Source organism: Schistocerca gregaria, chromosome X, assembly GCF_023897955.1.
Source record: "Schistocerca gregaria isolate iqSchGreg1 chromosome X, iqSchGreg1.2, whole genome shotgun sequence".
NCBI classification, from domain to species: Eukaryota; Metazoa; Arthropoda; class Insecta; order Orthoptera; family Acrididae; genus Schistocerca; species Schistocerca gregaria.
In genome coordinates this window covers 443,124,609-443,140,874 of record NC_064931.1, presented here as the reverse complement: position 1 = coordinate 443,140,874, position 16,266 = coordinate 443,124,609, and the positions used below count along the sequence as shown (strand labels likewise).

At 42.3% G+C, this 16,266-nt stretch overlaps 1 protein-coding gene across 5 annotated transcripts in view; it reads left to right on the top strand.

Moving 5' to 3' along the window:
* Positions 1 to 16,266, top strand: part of LOC126298635 (GTP-binding protein Di-Ras2) — an 847,028-nt gene that overhangs the window by 760,303 nt on the left and 70,459 nt on the right. The window lies entirely within an intron of this gene.

Below are 16,266 nucleotides of genomic sequence, written 5' to 3'. Positions count from 1 at the left end.
TTTCCTTGATGTCCATTTTTATGTTGTTGTTCGTCGTAAACCAAGATCCCAAGTATTTGAAATGGTCTACTCTCTTGAACCTCTTGCCATCTCTCTCAAGAAATTATACCTGCTCTTGTCTTCTTCCTAATTGCGTGAACTCTGTTTTGTCTCGATTCATTTTGAGCCCTACCTTCTGTGCATTATTGTCAATTTTCTGATACATTTCTTTCAACTCGTGCTTTGATTTACTTAACAGTACAATGTCATCTGGATATGCGAGACAATTGAAGTTACCTTCCATCTCTACTCCAGCCCACAACTGTTGCCTACATTCTCTTATTACTTTCTCTAAGATGACATTGAACAGAACACATGAGAGAGCATCCTCTTGTCTGAGGCCTGTCTCAATCTCGAATGTTTCTGATGTGGCTCCTCCGAAACGTACGCTGCCTTTGACCCTGCCAAACAAGCTTGCACCATTCTCACTAGCTTCTCGGGGATTCTGAAGTCCCAAATTGCATTGTATGGGCTATTCCTGTGTATGCTGTCATATGCACGTTGAAAATCGACGAACAGGCTGTAGATATCTTTATCATATTCCCAATGTTTTTCAAAAAAATGTCTTAGTGAGAAAATGTGACCTATTGTCGATCGGTTTGGTACTCATGTATGTTGTCCACTATGAATAGTTGTAATTTTCTGAGATAATGATGTACAGCACCTTATAAGTTATATTCAAAAAGATGATTCCTCTGGAGTTACCGCATTCCATTTTGTTTCACTTCTTGTATATTGGGCATATTATAGCCAGTTTCCATTCTTCTTGCAGTGTCTCCTTCTTCCATATCAACTGGATCAGTTTATATATCTCTAAGTGTAAGCTCTCACCTCCCTCCTTGATTAATTCTGATGTTACTCCATCCTTACTTGAGGCCTTGTTGTTTCTCAGTCCTTTGATTACGATTTTCACCTCTTCTTCACTAACTTCCGATTCTTTTTCATCTTTCCTTCCCTCCTTAGTGTTTGCAGGTAATATCCTATCTTGGTTTGTGCGATTCAACAGCTCTGAGAAGTATTATTTCCATATTTCTACAATTCTTTCCTTGTCATTTATCAGGTTGCTGTTCTTATCTCTAATGAAAAAAGTTGGGCTCTGAAATCCACGTTTCCGATTTTTTATGTATTGGAAGAATTGTCTTGAGTGCTTGTTTTGGCTCTCTGCCTCAACTTGTTCTAGCAAACTGGTTAGATATATTCTCTTCTATGCTCTTAGGGTTCGCTTTGTCTCCCTTCTGATGTTGATAAAATGTTCCCTTTTCTGCTCATTCTCTCTGTCAGCTAGCCACTCCTCTCCCATCTCCCTTCTCTTTTCTGTAGCCTTCTGGAATGTCTAATAGAACCATTTCCTCTTCTTCGTTATCTTCTTTCTGCCCAATATATCCTCCGCTACACTTAGTACGGTGGATTTTATTTCTTTCCACCTTTCCTCCACCTTCTCTCTTGGTTAGAGGGTCTCTAGGACATCAAAACGGTTTTTGGTTTCTTCAGCATATTGTTTTTTAATGGCACTTTCTCGTAGTTTCTCAACATTCAAAGCAGGTACTAGTGTCCCCTTCTTCTTATGCATGTAGGTGAACATGAGTTTAAGCCTGCACACAATGAGGAAGTGGTCTGACGCACAGTCGGCTCCTCTATACGACCTGACGTCCATGGCTCTATGGCTATAGCGGGATTTTGTGTGGACGTCACAAGATGTTTTACAAAGTCTATCGTCGAAAACATTAGTTTTTTTTATTACAGAGGGTGATTAGACCTCAGCAAAGAGGTTTTTTTTCTTTTCGTTGAATCAATTTTTTTCCTTGTTGTTTTTCGTCATTAGATCTGCGCGAATGACACAAGGGAACCTCTTCAAGTTCATCGTTGAAAAGACGTATTCAGGAACGACTAACGATCTTCCCGCACAGTTGTTCTTCCGCCAGCACCTCCTCTACTACCTTCCAAACTTCACACAAGTTTTCCCGGACGTTGCCGACTACTGCTCTTGCGAGAAAATACGTTGCGGGTAATGGCTTAGCCACAGCCTGGGGAACTGTTTCCAGAATGAACTGAACTGAATTAATCTGCCAGGAAGTTTCCAATCAGCGCAAACACCGATACAGAGTGGTAATTCATTCCGAAACCTTAACCCTAGTTTTATTAACTGTTGAATAAGTATCTGCTAAACATTTAGCAGCCAGCGTACTTGGTCGCCCCGTGATTAACAACAGTGCACTCTCGTTCGGGAGGATCGAATTTCGAATACACATCCGGCCATCCAGATTTTGTGTTTCTGTGATATCTCTAAATCTCTTTAGGCAAGTACAAGGATGCAAAGAACAAAGGTTACTTCCTTCCACATTCTCTGCCAATATAATCTTGTATTCCATCTCTAATGAACTTGTCAATGACGAGATGATAAACGTTACTGTTGTGTTGGCAGAAGAGCCAACACCGTGTCACTAGAGGAGGCCAAAATGTACGCGTTTTACCTCACGCAGGCTGGCGTGAGAAGGAAAGAACTACACTGACGTGAGGTCTGGAACACGACAAGGAATGAGAATTCAGAAAGCAGACGTAATTAGTTTCATACTTAACTTTAATCCATTAATGATGAACGTCGCTCTTGACGGTACATGATTCACAATATTATCTGTTCAGATTATAGTAACTGAATATGGCGCCTTGCTAGGTCGTAGAAAATGACGTAGCTGAAGGCTATGCTAAACTTTCGTCTCTGCAAATGAGAGGGTATGTAGACAGTGAACCATCGCTAGCAAAGTCGGCTGTACAGCTGGGGCGAGTGCTAGGGAGTCTCTCTAGACTAGACCTGCCGTGTGGCGGCGCTCGGTCTGCAATCACTGATAGTGGCGATACGCGGGTCCGACATATACTAACTGACCGCGGCCGATTTAAAGGCTACCACCTAGCAAGTGTGGTGTTTGGCGGTGACACCACAGTTACTCTACCAAATTTTTTGCAGTTTGCAAGCCGATTCCCCGCAGTTAAGAACATAATCAGGATGTGTTGCGTCCTTGTTCTCAGTTAGTGCTGCGACTTATTGCAGCTAGTGAACGATCCTGCCCTAATAACAGCTCGAATTCTCTATGGTAGGTTTTGTTAGACCAGCACCGTTTAAACACATGAAGTCTAGCATATACTTCAATTATTAATAAATAATACAATAAAATGAGTTCAGTGGAAATAAAATAATGACGTATGTATTCAACGCAGTAACAACGTTAAGTTGAACACTGTAAGTTATATCTTCATTAATACCGCAAAAAGAAATACGGTGTTCCCACACAAAAGTACTAAATGCGTGTTGGATTCCTCCTTAAGTTAAGGAATTAAGATCTTAGCAGGGTGCAGCTAAAATTTCGTGAAATATCAAATGGTATATTTAGCAGATTTACCACTTTAACCAGATACCTTTAAAATAAAACAAAAGAAAAGTCGAAGTCCAGACAATACATTACTGTAGTTCAATAGCGATGCTGATTTACTGTCCGCTGAAGTTCAACATGTAGTAAACTAACATTCGTGCCAAGTTAATGATCTTCAGTTACGAAATCGTACATCACTCAAACGGATCGTGAAATAGCAGAAGTCTTTGCGGGCTGCTCAAATCCCATCACCAACTCAATTCAAAGTGTTGAAGTCATGCGGCTAGATTGCCGGCCAGAAATTAAGTTCGTCTCCTGCCGAAAACTACTCAGACTCATCACCTAATGTCCGTTCTAACACACTGAGTCCGCAGCTCGTGGTCGTGCGGTAGCGTTCTCGCTTCCCGCGCCCGGGTTCCCGGGTTTGATTCCCGGCGGGGCCAGGAATTTTCTCTGCCTCCTGATGACTGGGTGTTGTGTGATATCCTTAGGTTAGTTAGGTTTAAGTATTTCTAAGTTCTAGGGGACAGATGACCATAGATGTTAAGTCCCATAGTGCTCAGAGCCATTTGAACCTTTTTTTTTTCTAACAGACTGACTGTCTGCAACACTTTTAAGACGAGAAAGACCCCGGGCGGAAGACCATGTGGCGCAGCTGCGCCGCCTATTTACCATCTAGGAAACTAGAGCACTCTAATAGTGTTCATGACATGTTATAAAATTAGGTAAAAAATTACCGTCATTAGAAATATATTGTTTTTATTACAACTAAAAATGTTGAAATGAGCGCCTCCCTATGGTGGTTCTGACCTTACAAATCATTCTGACATATATATTACTCTCTATGTTAATACATACTTATTTTACTTGTCTGGATCAACAACTATACTTCATATTCGCAGTAATCAGCCACATGGACGACTTTGTCGTTTGCTATGATAAGTCTACCACTGTGCAAGTATTGCCTATGTTTGAGCATATCGTATTGGGACACATTCACACGAGTCGCTCTCCTTCTGTCTCCATTGTATTAGGTTGTTATTTCTCTGTGTGACCCCACTTCTTAAGCGGTTAATGCTCTTCTTATCAGAAACAGTTGATGATTCCCAGCAGCCAGTTGTTTGTAGGCTTGTAAGCGTCTGATAAATATAGTTTTACCATAAATTTTCTACCCGCATTTCAGGCTGCCCATCTAAAGGGCCTGTCATTCGTACAAAATTTCGCCAGGGCTTCAGTTGGCTGTGCCGCATTTTGTAGCCGTAAAACTGGTGCCTGTGATCATCATACTGTTTCTTCTTTTCGTACTCCCATGTAACTTGCCTTCTGATTATGGGTGGAGTATAGCGACAATGGGGTAATTTTGTTGTTTTAGGCAGCCAGATACTATGCACAGTGTCTCATTTATGGCCACGTCGACATATTTGTATCAGATAGATGGTTCATACACTGCTACAGCGAAAGATAACATACTGTCTAGGAAGCCTGCATACTCGGGTCGTTAGACGAACAATCAAACCAATCGTATTAATGAGTTGTATTGAGAAAAAGAAAATTACAGTACTTAACTTTGGCAATTTCACAGATGTTTCGCAAGCAAAGGGGAACATATAAAATAATCTTCTTCAGTATAGACAACCTCAAGTCTGTGCTACATAGAGAGTACAAGTGAAGTGTCTAGCGTTGACGCAGCTAGCCAAGTCGCTAATCTTGAAGGTGCTATTGAACTGGGGCGTCAGCAGTCGGTCGCAGCGCTTGTGTCCTGTTCACATAAGGGCCACAACTGTCGCGTTATTGTCCTGGAGGGAGGTCTGGTCAGCGTGCAATTGGCTGGCTTCTTCTCAGAGCCATCTCTTCTCTGTCGTTCCCGACTGGCGTGCCGGCGCTTGACTTTACTCCGTAACACATAGTGCGACAGCCGATGTTTTCAGAATTTTAGGCTGAGCTCCCCTTTTCGTGTTGGTGCGATTTTGGATGATATTATTCCTTGCACATACTTTCTTCTTCACATTTTGACAGTGCTTCCGAAATTTCCGAGTCCTATCAAGCCGGATATCCAAATATATTTGCGAGTAAGCGGGGCTTAACTCCTGACCGTGTCACACCCCTTTTAATTGCCTATGTACGTCATTATTTCTAAGGAAAAAGGCATACACCGGAGATTGACAGGGATTTAACTCGAGGAAGTTTTCTCTGTAGTAGACAGCTAAGTCTTCGGCAGTCCGCTTCAGTTTCACTTCCACTTGCTCAAACAACTTTCCTTGTGTGTCCATGGTAGAATCATTGCCATATACACGGTCCACTCACATTAATGTGACCACCGCCTAAGTTCGACGTCGACGTGCCCTAACCATTCACAGATGGCAGGTAGCAGCTCCAGCAGTGGAGGCTATATAAAGCGTGTCATGAGTACGCGTGAAACAGTGCAGTCGTCGTCGTAATATGGAAACGAAGTGAGTTATCTGTCGTCCAAAAGGACGTGATGATTGTTTTCCAGGCCTTGTATGGAAGCATTTCCAAAACTGCTAAGTTTGTAATGAATTCGCGTGCCGCCTTCGTTAAAGTATACCGTGCACGGCAAAACTGCGCTAGCCAAAATTGGCGCCGAGGCAACTGTGATGCACCACTGGCCATAGATGAAAGAGGTGAACCACAGTTGTGGAGATAACGTACGTGCAACTGTTGAGCAGTTGACTGCCCAGATGAGCCGAAGGGCTACCAACAGTGCTAACAGTGCCTCCTCAACGACCGTTCAACCAACGTTGATCTGCGCAACAGGCGCCAAGTTCATTCACCCATGCTGACTGCTGTTTATTAGCGACGAAGGCGGGAATTTCCTTGCAGGTACCACAACTGGACGACCACTGAGTGACGACAGCTGACCTCAGATCGTCGGACGGATGATCAGTGGTGTGTAAGTCGTGATACATCTGCAAGCAAACACACTGCAACCAGGAGGGAGTCTTATGGTGCGGGGAATGTTTTCGTGGCATTCCCTGGATCAACTCGTCATTCTGGACGACACAGTATATTAACACAAGTATGGATCTATCCTTGGGGAACATGTTAACCCCTATGCGAAGTTTGTTATTCTTAGGCACGACAGCATCCACCAGCAGGACAATAATAGGTATCACACAGGTTGCAGTGTACTTCCCTGACAACCAGACTCCCGGGTTTAAACCCAATCGAAAATCTGTGGGATCACCTCGATCGTGCTGCTCGCGTCATGTATTCTCAACCGATAAATCTAGCGTGGCTGGCCACGGCAATGAAGTTGGCGTGGCTCCACATCCATATCTTTGTCATCCAGAACCTCATTTGACAGGTGCTCACGTTAATGTGACTGGGCAGTGTGTAACTTTGGCTGGCCTTTTTGTAGGTGTTATAAAACATTTGTGACAGGACACTGTGATGGGATAGACTACCCTTTTACCTTCTCCAGCCGCTATTCCTCCCCTACAGTTTCTCATGGAAACGCCTTTTCTGAATGATATATTCCACTAGTTTTGCCACTCGAAATTCCTTAATCATGTCATAAAATTTAACGAGCATCTATGACTGGTTAACAGTATCATTGGCAGCCGAGAGCTCTGTAAAAGCGACTCAAAATGGTTCAGACGGCTCTGAGCACTATGGGACTGAGGTGATCAGTGCCCTAGAACTTAGAACTACTTAAACCTAACTAACCTAAGGACAGCACACACATCCATGCCCGAAGTAGGTTTAGAACCAGCGAGCGTAGCAGTCGCGCGGTTCCAGACTGAAGCGCTTAGAACCGCTCGGGACAGCGTGCGGCTAAAAGCGACTCCACTTTTCTACTTCCGTTCGATGCCGTCCTATAGGTCTTGGGTGAGGCTGAGTATTTCTCCATAAAATGATTTACAGGCATAGATCCTTCTTCTTCCGATATGATTTTGGTCTCTGTTGTTTCAAAAAATTTGTCAAGAAACGTTCTTTTAAATGCCTTGGAGACATGACATTGTAGTGACTCCAGCCTCAAGTTTTGTGGATCTGTAGGACCTTTCCCAGCTTTTATAAAGACTTCCACCTTGGCTTTCCTCTACAGTTTCGGAGTGTGAATGATAGTGACACATCTGCAATATCCATTTTAGGGTTGCAGGCCCCAAATCCTTTATTTGTTCAGCGCGGATATCGTCCAAGCTAGCAGGTTTTTGTTCCTTCATTTCGTGGATCTTTCTTCTTAACCCTTCAATACTGACTGGCGTGGCGTGTATGTCTACTTCATCGCTCATATTATTTTGAATTTTCACTCTTTTCAGTCCACATCGTATGTTCCTATTTAACAGAAGGCGTTGAGCTATCCTGTAGAGTGTAGGGAGTTACTCCAATTAGATCAGGTGCTGGAGTTGTAGGGTCGTTGCAGAGAGTGGCCGGCACGAAAGTAGAGTCCTCAAGGTCACGACCGCCGCCAGCAGCCTACAGGGGCTGCAGGCTGTGATTCGCACGCCTCTCGGCTTTGTTGCCATGTAGGTTAAAATGGCTCTGAGCACTATGGGACTCAACTGCTGTGGTCATCAGTCCCCTAGAACTTAGAACTACTTAAACCTAACTAACCTAAGGACATCACACACATCCATGCCCGAGGTAGGATTCGAACCAGCGACCGTAGAAGTCTCACGGTTCCGGACTGCGCGCCTAGAACCGCGAGACCACCGCGGCCGGCTCCATGTAGGTACAATCAGCGGTGCGGTAGGTTAGAGCAGCTGAAAGCTCAGTGGTACCGTGCTATATCGAGTTTTCACGTCTGACCCCAGTGTCTTACTGTCTTTAGAAAAGTGCTTTCACGTGTGGTGAACAACAATCCAGGAGCAAATGCCTACTTGTAGTAGTCCTCCGGTCGGTGTGCGTAAAGGACGGAAAGACATTCGTAAACAATCGAAAATTATCATATCGAATGTAGTCAAGATTTTTACAGATCTAGCCGACAGTGAAGAAGCGAGGAATAACTTAAATCTGGGGCAAATTCGTAAACTTACTGCTAAAGCGTGTGTGTCTCCAAGTCAACTGTAGGCCATATTAGCAAATCTGTGTCATTGGCAGAATCACCAGACATGAATGAGTGTTTCGATTCTCCAAGAAACGGATACGAACGTGAGAGGAAATCAACCGACTCTGACGATTTTAACGAAGAGCTCGTGTGTAGAACTGTACTTGGATATTACTACAGAGGAGAATATCCAACGGCTAAAAAAATACAGGCTGATCTCCGTGAAAAAGTGAATTACTCGGGCTCAGAGACCTCCGTTCATCGTCTTCTCCGCTCCAACCCTTGATTTCCGATTCGAGAAGTGTAATGACGGACGGAAATTAATAACTTTTAGTAACGACTTTTCTAATTATGTCATAATCTGATGGACTCGTAGGCTACACTCATCTCCGCTTTCCGGCCGCTATCATTTCCTACTTCCATTGACACCATTTCCCTCGAAAACGCGAAACTGATTATGGTTGCAAATATGTATGAAGCATTCTGCTTCTCATCTTAGTTGTTGTTTTGTTCCTTATTGTTACTTATTATTTTCCGCACTGAATTTTATTGTGGGCTCCTTATTACATTCCATTAGAGTTCATTGGCTGTGACGAGTTTTCTCTCTGGCTACAGCTCCTCAATGCGACTGCCCTATTTTCAGATCCATTATGGTGGCTGCGCATCTCTTAAATTATCATGCACGAGAGTAAATTAATTACTGGTTTACTAAAATTCACAGCCGTACAATTGAACAATGCAGTCAAAGCTTCAATGTTTGGCAGTTGTAATTTTCTCCATAGGATGTTTCCATCATAAGTAAGTGATTCATTTTAAATAAGCCACGTTAAGTTACTTTTTAGGTTCAAACACTTTTCTGATCACCGATTTTTGTGAAATATACAGAATTCTAGCTTATCCATTTCTGACCAGATTGATACCAAAACCAATAGTGAAAGTACTGACAATTACAGATTAGGCAATTACCATAGCTACTTCAAAATTGGAAGAGTTAAAAGAACGTCTTTTCATATGAAATACACGGCAGGTTTAGTAACATCACTCTTCATAAAATACCATTAATTTAAGTATTCTTTCCAGTTAACTCTTTTTTTAATTGAAGAGCCTGTGGAGACCGAGAAATGATCAAGATGACCAAAGCTTGTAATGTTTCAAAGCTGCACCTGTTTACACTGTTAATTTTTCAGTGAAAGACTTTAATTTCGCTGTCAAAATATTAAAACAAGTATCTTAAAAAACGTGTCTTTTCGTAACACCCATATCTTCCTAAAGCAATTACAAGAAAATAATTTTGTAGAAGATATCAGTAAATTATATATGATAGTTCGATACTGATCGGGTTACCTTTGCAATATTCTTTGTAGTTGTTATGACTCTTCAAAATTGTTGGTGTTGTGAAATTCGTATTGACGAAACAACATTCAGTAAATGGAAAGGCTAATTAAAACTACCAGCAACTTAGAAAGTTCCTAAGTAGAAGAGAGTTGAATAAATGTTCCCTGTAAGCGAAAATAAACTGATGGATTATTTACATTTTCTTTCCTTTATTGACATTAAAAGAGAGAAATCTATATTAACTTTTGTTTTATTGGAATTATGTACCTGAAAAATTTTGTTCCTTACTAATGGACAAAACAGAAGTTTATAGAAACTGATCAGTAAATTAGTTCTTGCAATAAATAACCATTAAATACGCATACTTAGTACTTCGCTTTCGACGGCCATTAATCATTTTGTTGCATATGTTTACCTTTATTGCAATTGCTTACTTGTTTAATAACACATTTCACAGCATTCCTTTATGACCACTTCTGCTCTAGTCTGTCTCTGCAACACGGCTGTCTGAATCTTGGTGTCTAGTGGCAGAAAAAAACATAACGCTAACGGTTCGACGAATGAATACGTGTCTCATAACTGGTCACTGTTACTAAAAATAAAAGTTGTGTAAGGCAGCTGGAGTTAATAAGTCGCTAATACTGCTGCAAATCCAAAAGAAATCTGCAAGCCAGTTCACAGTTAATATCGGATGGGAATGATTGCCAAGAGTTTTTTATTTTTTTATTTTGGTATCAGAATTCTCTGTGAAACGCAGGAACAATACATAGTGACTGAACAATACTGCAACTTGAATTTTTCTGTCGTTGTTTTCCACGTTGCTTTTGATCCTAGTGTAAGATATTTTTCGTTCTCCTTCATTAAGGGGGTTAATCGTCTGTGTCTGGCAGATTGCATAAGGACTGAGCTTAACTACTATAGTCAGTAAAACAGAGAAAGTGGCAGCGCCTGTTCGTCCACTCTCCGCATAACAGCAGCGGGGCAAAGTCGCATCATCAGGTGCTACCTACGTGGTAAAAAGCAAAGTACTGTGTCACCAAATTCTGTAGATATTAAAATTAATAAAGGAATACCTACAGCATATTCACAACGTTAAAAGATCATTGGCATACCAGCGTTTCTAGCCGAAATCTACTATTCATTGAGTATTGTCAATACGATAGCGAGTGAAAGGTAACGATGACGTGCTCCATTAATTTAGGACAAACTGCTGATAAGTGCAACAGGAGGTTACTGAGCCATGTTTTAAAATTTTCCCGTATCTAAAAATAAAAATATTTTATAGTGAAAGGACGGTAAAAGTTTTTAAAAGGGCCCGGACTGGCGATAAAAAATTGTCATTGCTGACATGATTAGTCACGACTCTATGCAGATTACTATGTGCAGTATATCAGGTGGCAGCGTCTTACCGGTATGACAGCAGGGCAACCCGGTGTTGGGCAAAGCAAAAGCGGCCCGCACGGACGACAGAGAGAGACAAGGTGGCTGGCGGAACGAAAGCTATCCATGTGGATAGAGCGATGTCATACACACATGACTAGGCGCGCTGGGTCGTTACTTTAACAAGCGTGAATAATGCAGAATTTTATTACGAACTAATATCTAAATGCATAATCAATCAAAATTAACCAAAATTCAATGTTACTTTACTTCTAGTTGGTTGTCCAACGAGAACTGTGCATTTTCTTTTTTATATATATAAAAATTTATGCTTCCTCTAATATATTCAAAATATGGACTTTTTCTTTTTATGCAGGTTTTTAAATTTTCTGAAGGGCTTGTGATGCTACACCCCTCTTCGCCTAAGTGCCCTGTTAATGCAGATCGTAATGTATTTAAGTTAAGATGTTCCTCAAATAACCCCGATCTGCATTAACAGAGCACCTACGCGAAGAGCGGCATAGCATCACAAGCTCTTTAAAAAATTTAAAAATACTTCATAAAGAAGGCAAAAGCCATAGTTCGAATAAACTGAAGAATGTAGAAATTTTTAGCTATAAGAAAGAAAATGCACAGTTCATGTTGAATAATCAGTTAGAATTAAAGCACCATAGCATTATGGCTAATTTTGATTTTTTTACGCTTAGATGTTAGTACGTAATAAACTTCTGTATTACTCTCGCTTGTAAAGTTAGCGACGCAGCGCTCTTAGTCATGAGTACATGACGTAACACTGTCCCCATGGATAGCTTCCGTTTCACCAGCCAACTAGTCTCTCTTCGTCGTTCGTGCCGGCCGCTTTTACTTTGCCCAACACTGGGTTACCTTGCCGTCGCACCGGTAAGACGCTGCCACTTGATACATTCCACATAAAGAAGCAGGTAAATTTTAAAATATGGCTCAGTAATCTCATCTTGCACCTATGAGCAATTGTCATAAAGGAATGGAGCACGTCTCCGTCACCTTTCACTAGCTGTTGTATTGACAATGTTCAGTGAAGAGTAAATTTTTACTATAAGCGATGGGTATGCCTATGATCTTTTAACGTTTTGAATGTATTTTTGACACTCCATTATTAATTTTAATAACACAGTGCTTCGCTTTTCACAATGTTGCTCCTGGTGATGTAGCTTTGGCCCATGTAACTGGTTGTGTATTAATAAACAAAAATTTACCAGCTGTTAGCGGAATTCTTCCTAACATCATACTATTTAAATTTTATTTTGTCAAGACTGGAAACAGATACCACCCTTCATTCCGCCTTAAACGTAACTTCGATATGTTAGCCACATCCATTACATCACAATATATCACCTGCAGTGCATAAGATGTAAAGTACCCAGCCACTGATTTACGAATGGGTTAGTTAAATTCGCAACATAATAAAAAATATGTCCAGATAATGAAAAGGTAGGTAATTTGTTGTCAGGTAGCGATGTGGTGCTGTAAAATGTGGAACTGTCAACTTTTTAGGAGACAAATTTCATTAAAATCATTTGAGAATGAATTAGTTTATCTGTACATGTCCTGAACAGCAGCCGATCGAAGAAAATGCTGCATCGCTGTGACACTACCGGCAGAAACCGCGTCAGTGTGGGGAGCCCCGCAAGACATCACATGTTATAACATTCATCTGTGCTATTTCTACCGCATTCGAACCTGTAGTACGAGGGTTCTCTCCCTTTTTCCAACACACAAAGACTGCCAGCAGCTGCAGATATTCCGCTCTGTGTGTATTTTGTACTTCCGTATCGATACCGTGTGCAGAACGACTGTCCCCTCTCACTGTGCAGCGCGATTGACATTCGACTGAAAAAATCAAAACGACGGAGAGGCTCCGTCCCCGCCGCAGCCGCAGTGGTCCACAACCCCACGACGACTACCACAGTCCACTTCACCCCTCCGCCGCCCCACACCGAACTGAGGGTTATTGTGTCGTTCGGCCCCCAGTGGACCCCCAGGGAACGTCTCACACCAGACGAGTGTAACCCCCATGTTTGCGTGGTAGAGTATTGGTGGTGTACGCGTACGTGGAGAACTTGTTTGTGTATCAATCGACGACGTAGTGTAGTTGTGGCGGAATAAGGGGAACCAGCCCGCATTCGCCGTGGCAGATGTAAAACCGTTAAAAACCATCCACAGACTGGCCGGCTCACCGGACCTCGACACAAGTCCGCCTGGAGGATTTGTGCCGGGGACCAGGCGCTCCTTCCAGCCCGGGAGCCGTGCGTTAGACCGCGCGGCTAACCGGGCGGGCTTCATTACAATGACTGTTATTCTTAACATCATTATTATACTCTATAATCAGAAAGTGTATACGAAATTGTGACTGAATACCGTAAATGCAAATGACTTTAGTATTGTAACGGCAAATTGTCCGTTGTGCCCTTAACGGAATACTCGGTCCGTCATAGTATCTAGATGGTGGTCCATTAAGTTCTTGTAGCAAATAAATAAATATATGAAAATATATTATTGCCAATAATTTCTTTGTCCTGTAGCTCTCCTCACAGCAGATTTATAAACTATGCACACTTTTCTTTATAGTGCTTGTCTTTTGAGCACTGGGGTAGTTATGGAAACACTCGGGCAGAAAGAGAAATGCAGCACCTACATAATGTTCTCCAATTCTTAGGACCGTACAACACATAACTAAATTGACACTATTTATAGACTAAGTCCATTTCCTGCAGTTTTCTCATTATTAATTGTAACTGTTTGCTATTAAGGAACTAAATCAGCAGCACACCAATTTACTCTAATACACTCTAAGCGAAAAAAAGGTACATCACGAAGGAATTATGTGAATAGGGAGGAAATCGATAGATATGAGGTACATGTACAGTAAAACAAATTATTACAATTCCAGGATAACTGGATGATTTATTGAAGAGAAAGAGCTTCACAAACTGAGCGCGTCAATAATGCGTTAGCCCGACTTTGGCCGTTATGCAACCAGTTATTCGGATTAGCATTGATTGATAGAGTTGTTGAATGTCCTTCTGAGGAATACCGTACCAAACTTTGTCCAATTGGCGCTTTAGATCGTCAAAATCCCGAGCTGTCTGGAGAATGCTGCTCATAATGCTCCAAACGTTTAGTGTCCTTCTGAGGCATCCCGTGCCAAATTCCATCCAATTGGTGCGTTAGATCGTCGAAATCACGAACTGGTTGGAGGATGTTGCTCATAATGCTCCAAACGTTCTCAGCTGGGGAGAGATTCTGCGATTTTGCTGGCCAAGGTATGGTCTGCTAAAATGTTCAAGTGTGTGTGAATTTATAACGGACCAAACTGCTGAGGTCATCGGTTCCTAGGCTTACACACTACTTAAACTAACTTATGCTAAGAGCAACACACACACACCCATGCCCAAGCGAGGACTCGAACCTCCGGCGGGAGGGTCCGCACAGTCCCAAGGTAGGGTTTCCCAATCACGACGACAAGTAGTACAATCTCTCGCCGTTTGCGAGCCAGTTGTATCTTGCTAAAATGCAAGAGCCCAGGAACGTTTGCCATGGTGGACAACAATACGGGGTGAAGAATACGTATCGCTATGCCTAAGGGTGCAACAAATGACAACGAAAGTAATAGAAGCGGCCACCCCAGACCATCACTCCTAGTTGTCGAGAAGTATAGTAGGCGACACGCGGGTTGATAACCAACCGTTGTCCAGTGTGTCGCCAGATACGTCTTCGCTGGTCATCGGGTCTCAGTTCACAGTGGGACTCATCGCTGAAGACAATCATACTCCAGTCAGTGAGATTCCAGGCTGAAGACGTGTCTGGAGACGCCCGGGACAGCGATGGGATACCAACCTGAGTGTCTCTCGGCATATAGCCGGTTCCACAAGAAAGTATTCGCCGTTATCTGTATGAAATAAAAGACACTATTATACATATACGTTTACATGAAAATACATGTTATTGCTAATTCCACAATTACCTAATAGTTAATCCAATATCCCCCATTATCGATCATAATTGGCTCTGAGCACTATGGGACTAAACTTCGGAGGTCATCAGTCCCCTAGAACTCGGAACTACTTAAACCTAACTAACCTAAGGACATCACACACACCCAAGCCCGAGGAACGATTCGAACCTGCGACCGTAGCGGTCGCACGGTTCCAGACTATAACGCCTAGAACCGCTGGGCCGCCCCGGCCGGTATTATGGATCATAGCTTGACACTTTTTTGGCATGCTTTTCACGAGATTTTTTTGCATATTTTTTCGGTAACGATCTTCATATCATCCTGATTTTATATGACAGCTGCATCTAAGTGTATATTGGCTTTCTTTTAATCTTCATCTTAATATATGACCAAACATTTTCGATCGGATTTGTATCCGGAGGCATTGCAGGCCAATCCATCGTGGGCACCACGTTGTCTTACTCCCATGATATACAGGAACGGCTACGATGTTTCAGATCATTATCCTCTTGAAGCAACCAGTTTGCTTCGTACGAACCAAATAGCTCAGAAGGCATATTTGATAAAGCGTTTAAATTGGCTGTAAATAAATGCAAATAGCCCTCTCTGTGGTAAACCATCCACTTTCTCATCCTCTAAATATCGTCTGACCCCCTTCGCAACGAATGTGTTTGACTTTCTAAGACTTTTAGCAGCAGTTCCATATGAAAGCTTTGGTCCCTTTTGATGATTTAGAAGGAACACTGCCTCGTGACGCTTCAGATATTTTGCACTCATTTTAAACTGCAACCGACAAAACAAAACATTCAACTGCCATACTGTTTATCTATAGACTGTGCAAAAGCGCATTGATTACAGATTCGAGACCACTGCCAGATATGTCGCTCCAGACGTTACATTTCAAATTATGGCTTACACTTTTTTGAGGAACTGACTGTACGTCTGGACAACCAGGAGTGATGGTCTAGATTGCCATATCTTTTGATAGCAGTATCCCATAAGTTGTCATCCGAGGAAACCTTACAGCGCACCGGTATGTCGACGTTATTGTACGCCCAGTTATGCTGCCCTTAATGGCAAGACATCTTGGGCTTACATTTCAGCAAGATAATTCCCGCCGGCACACGGCTCGAGTTTCTGCTGCT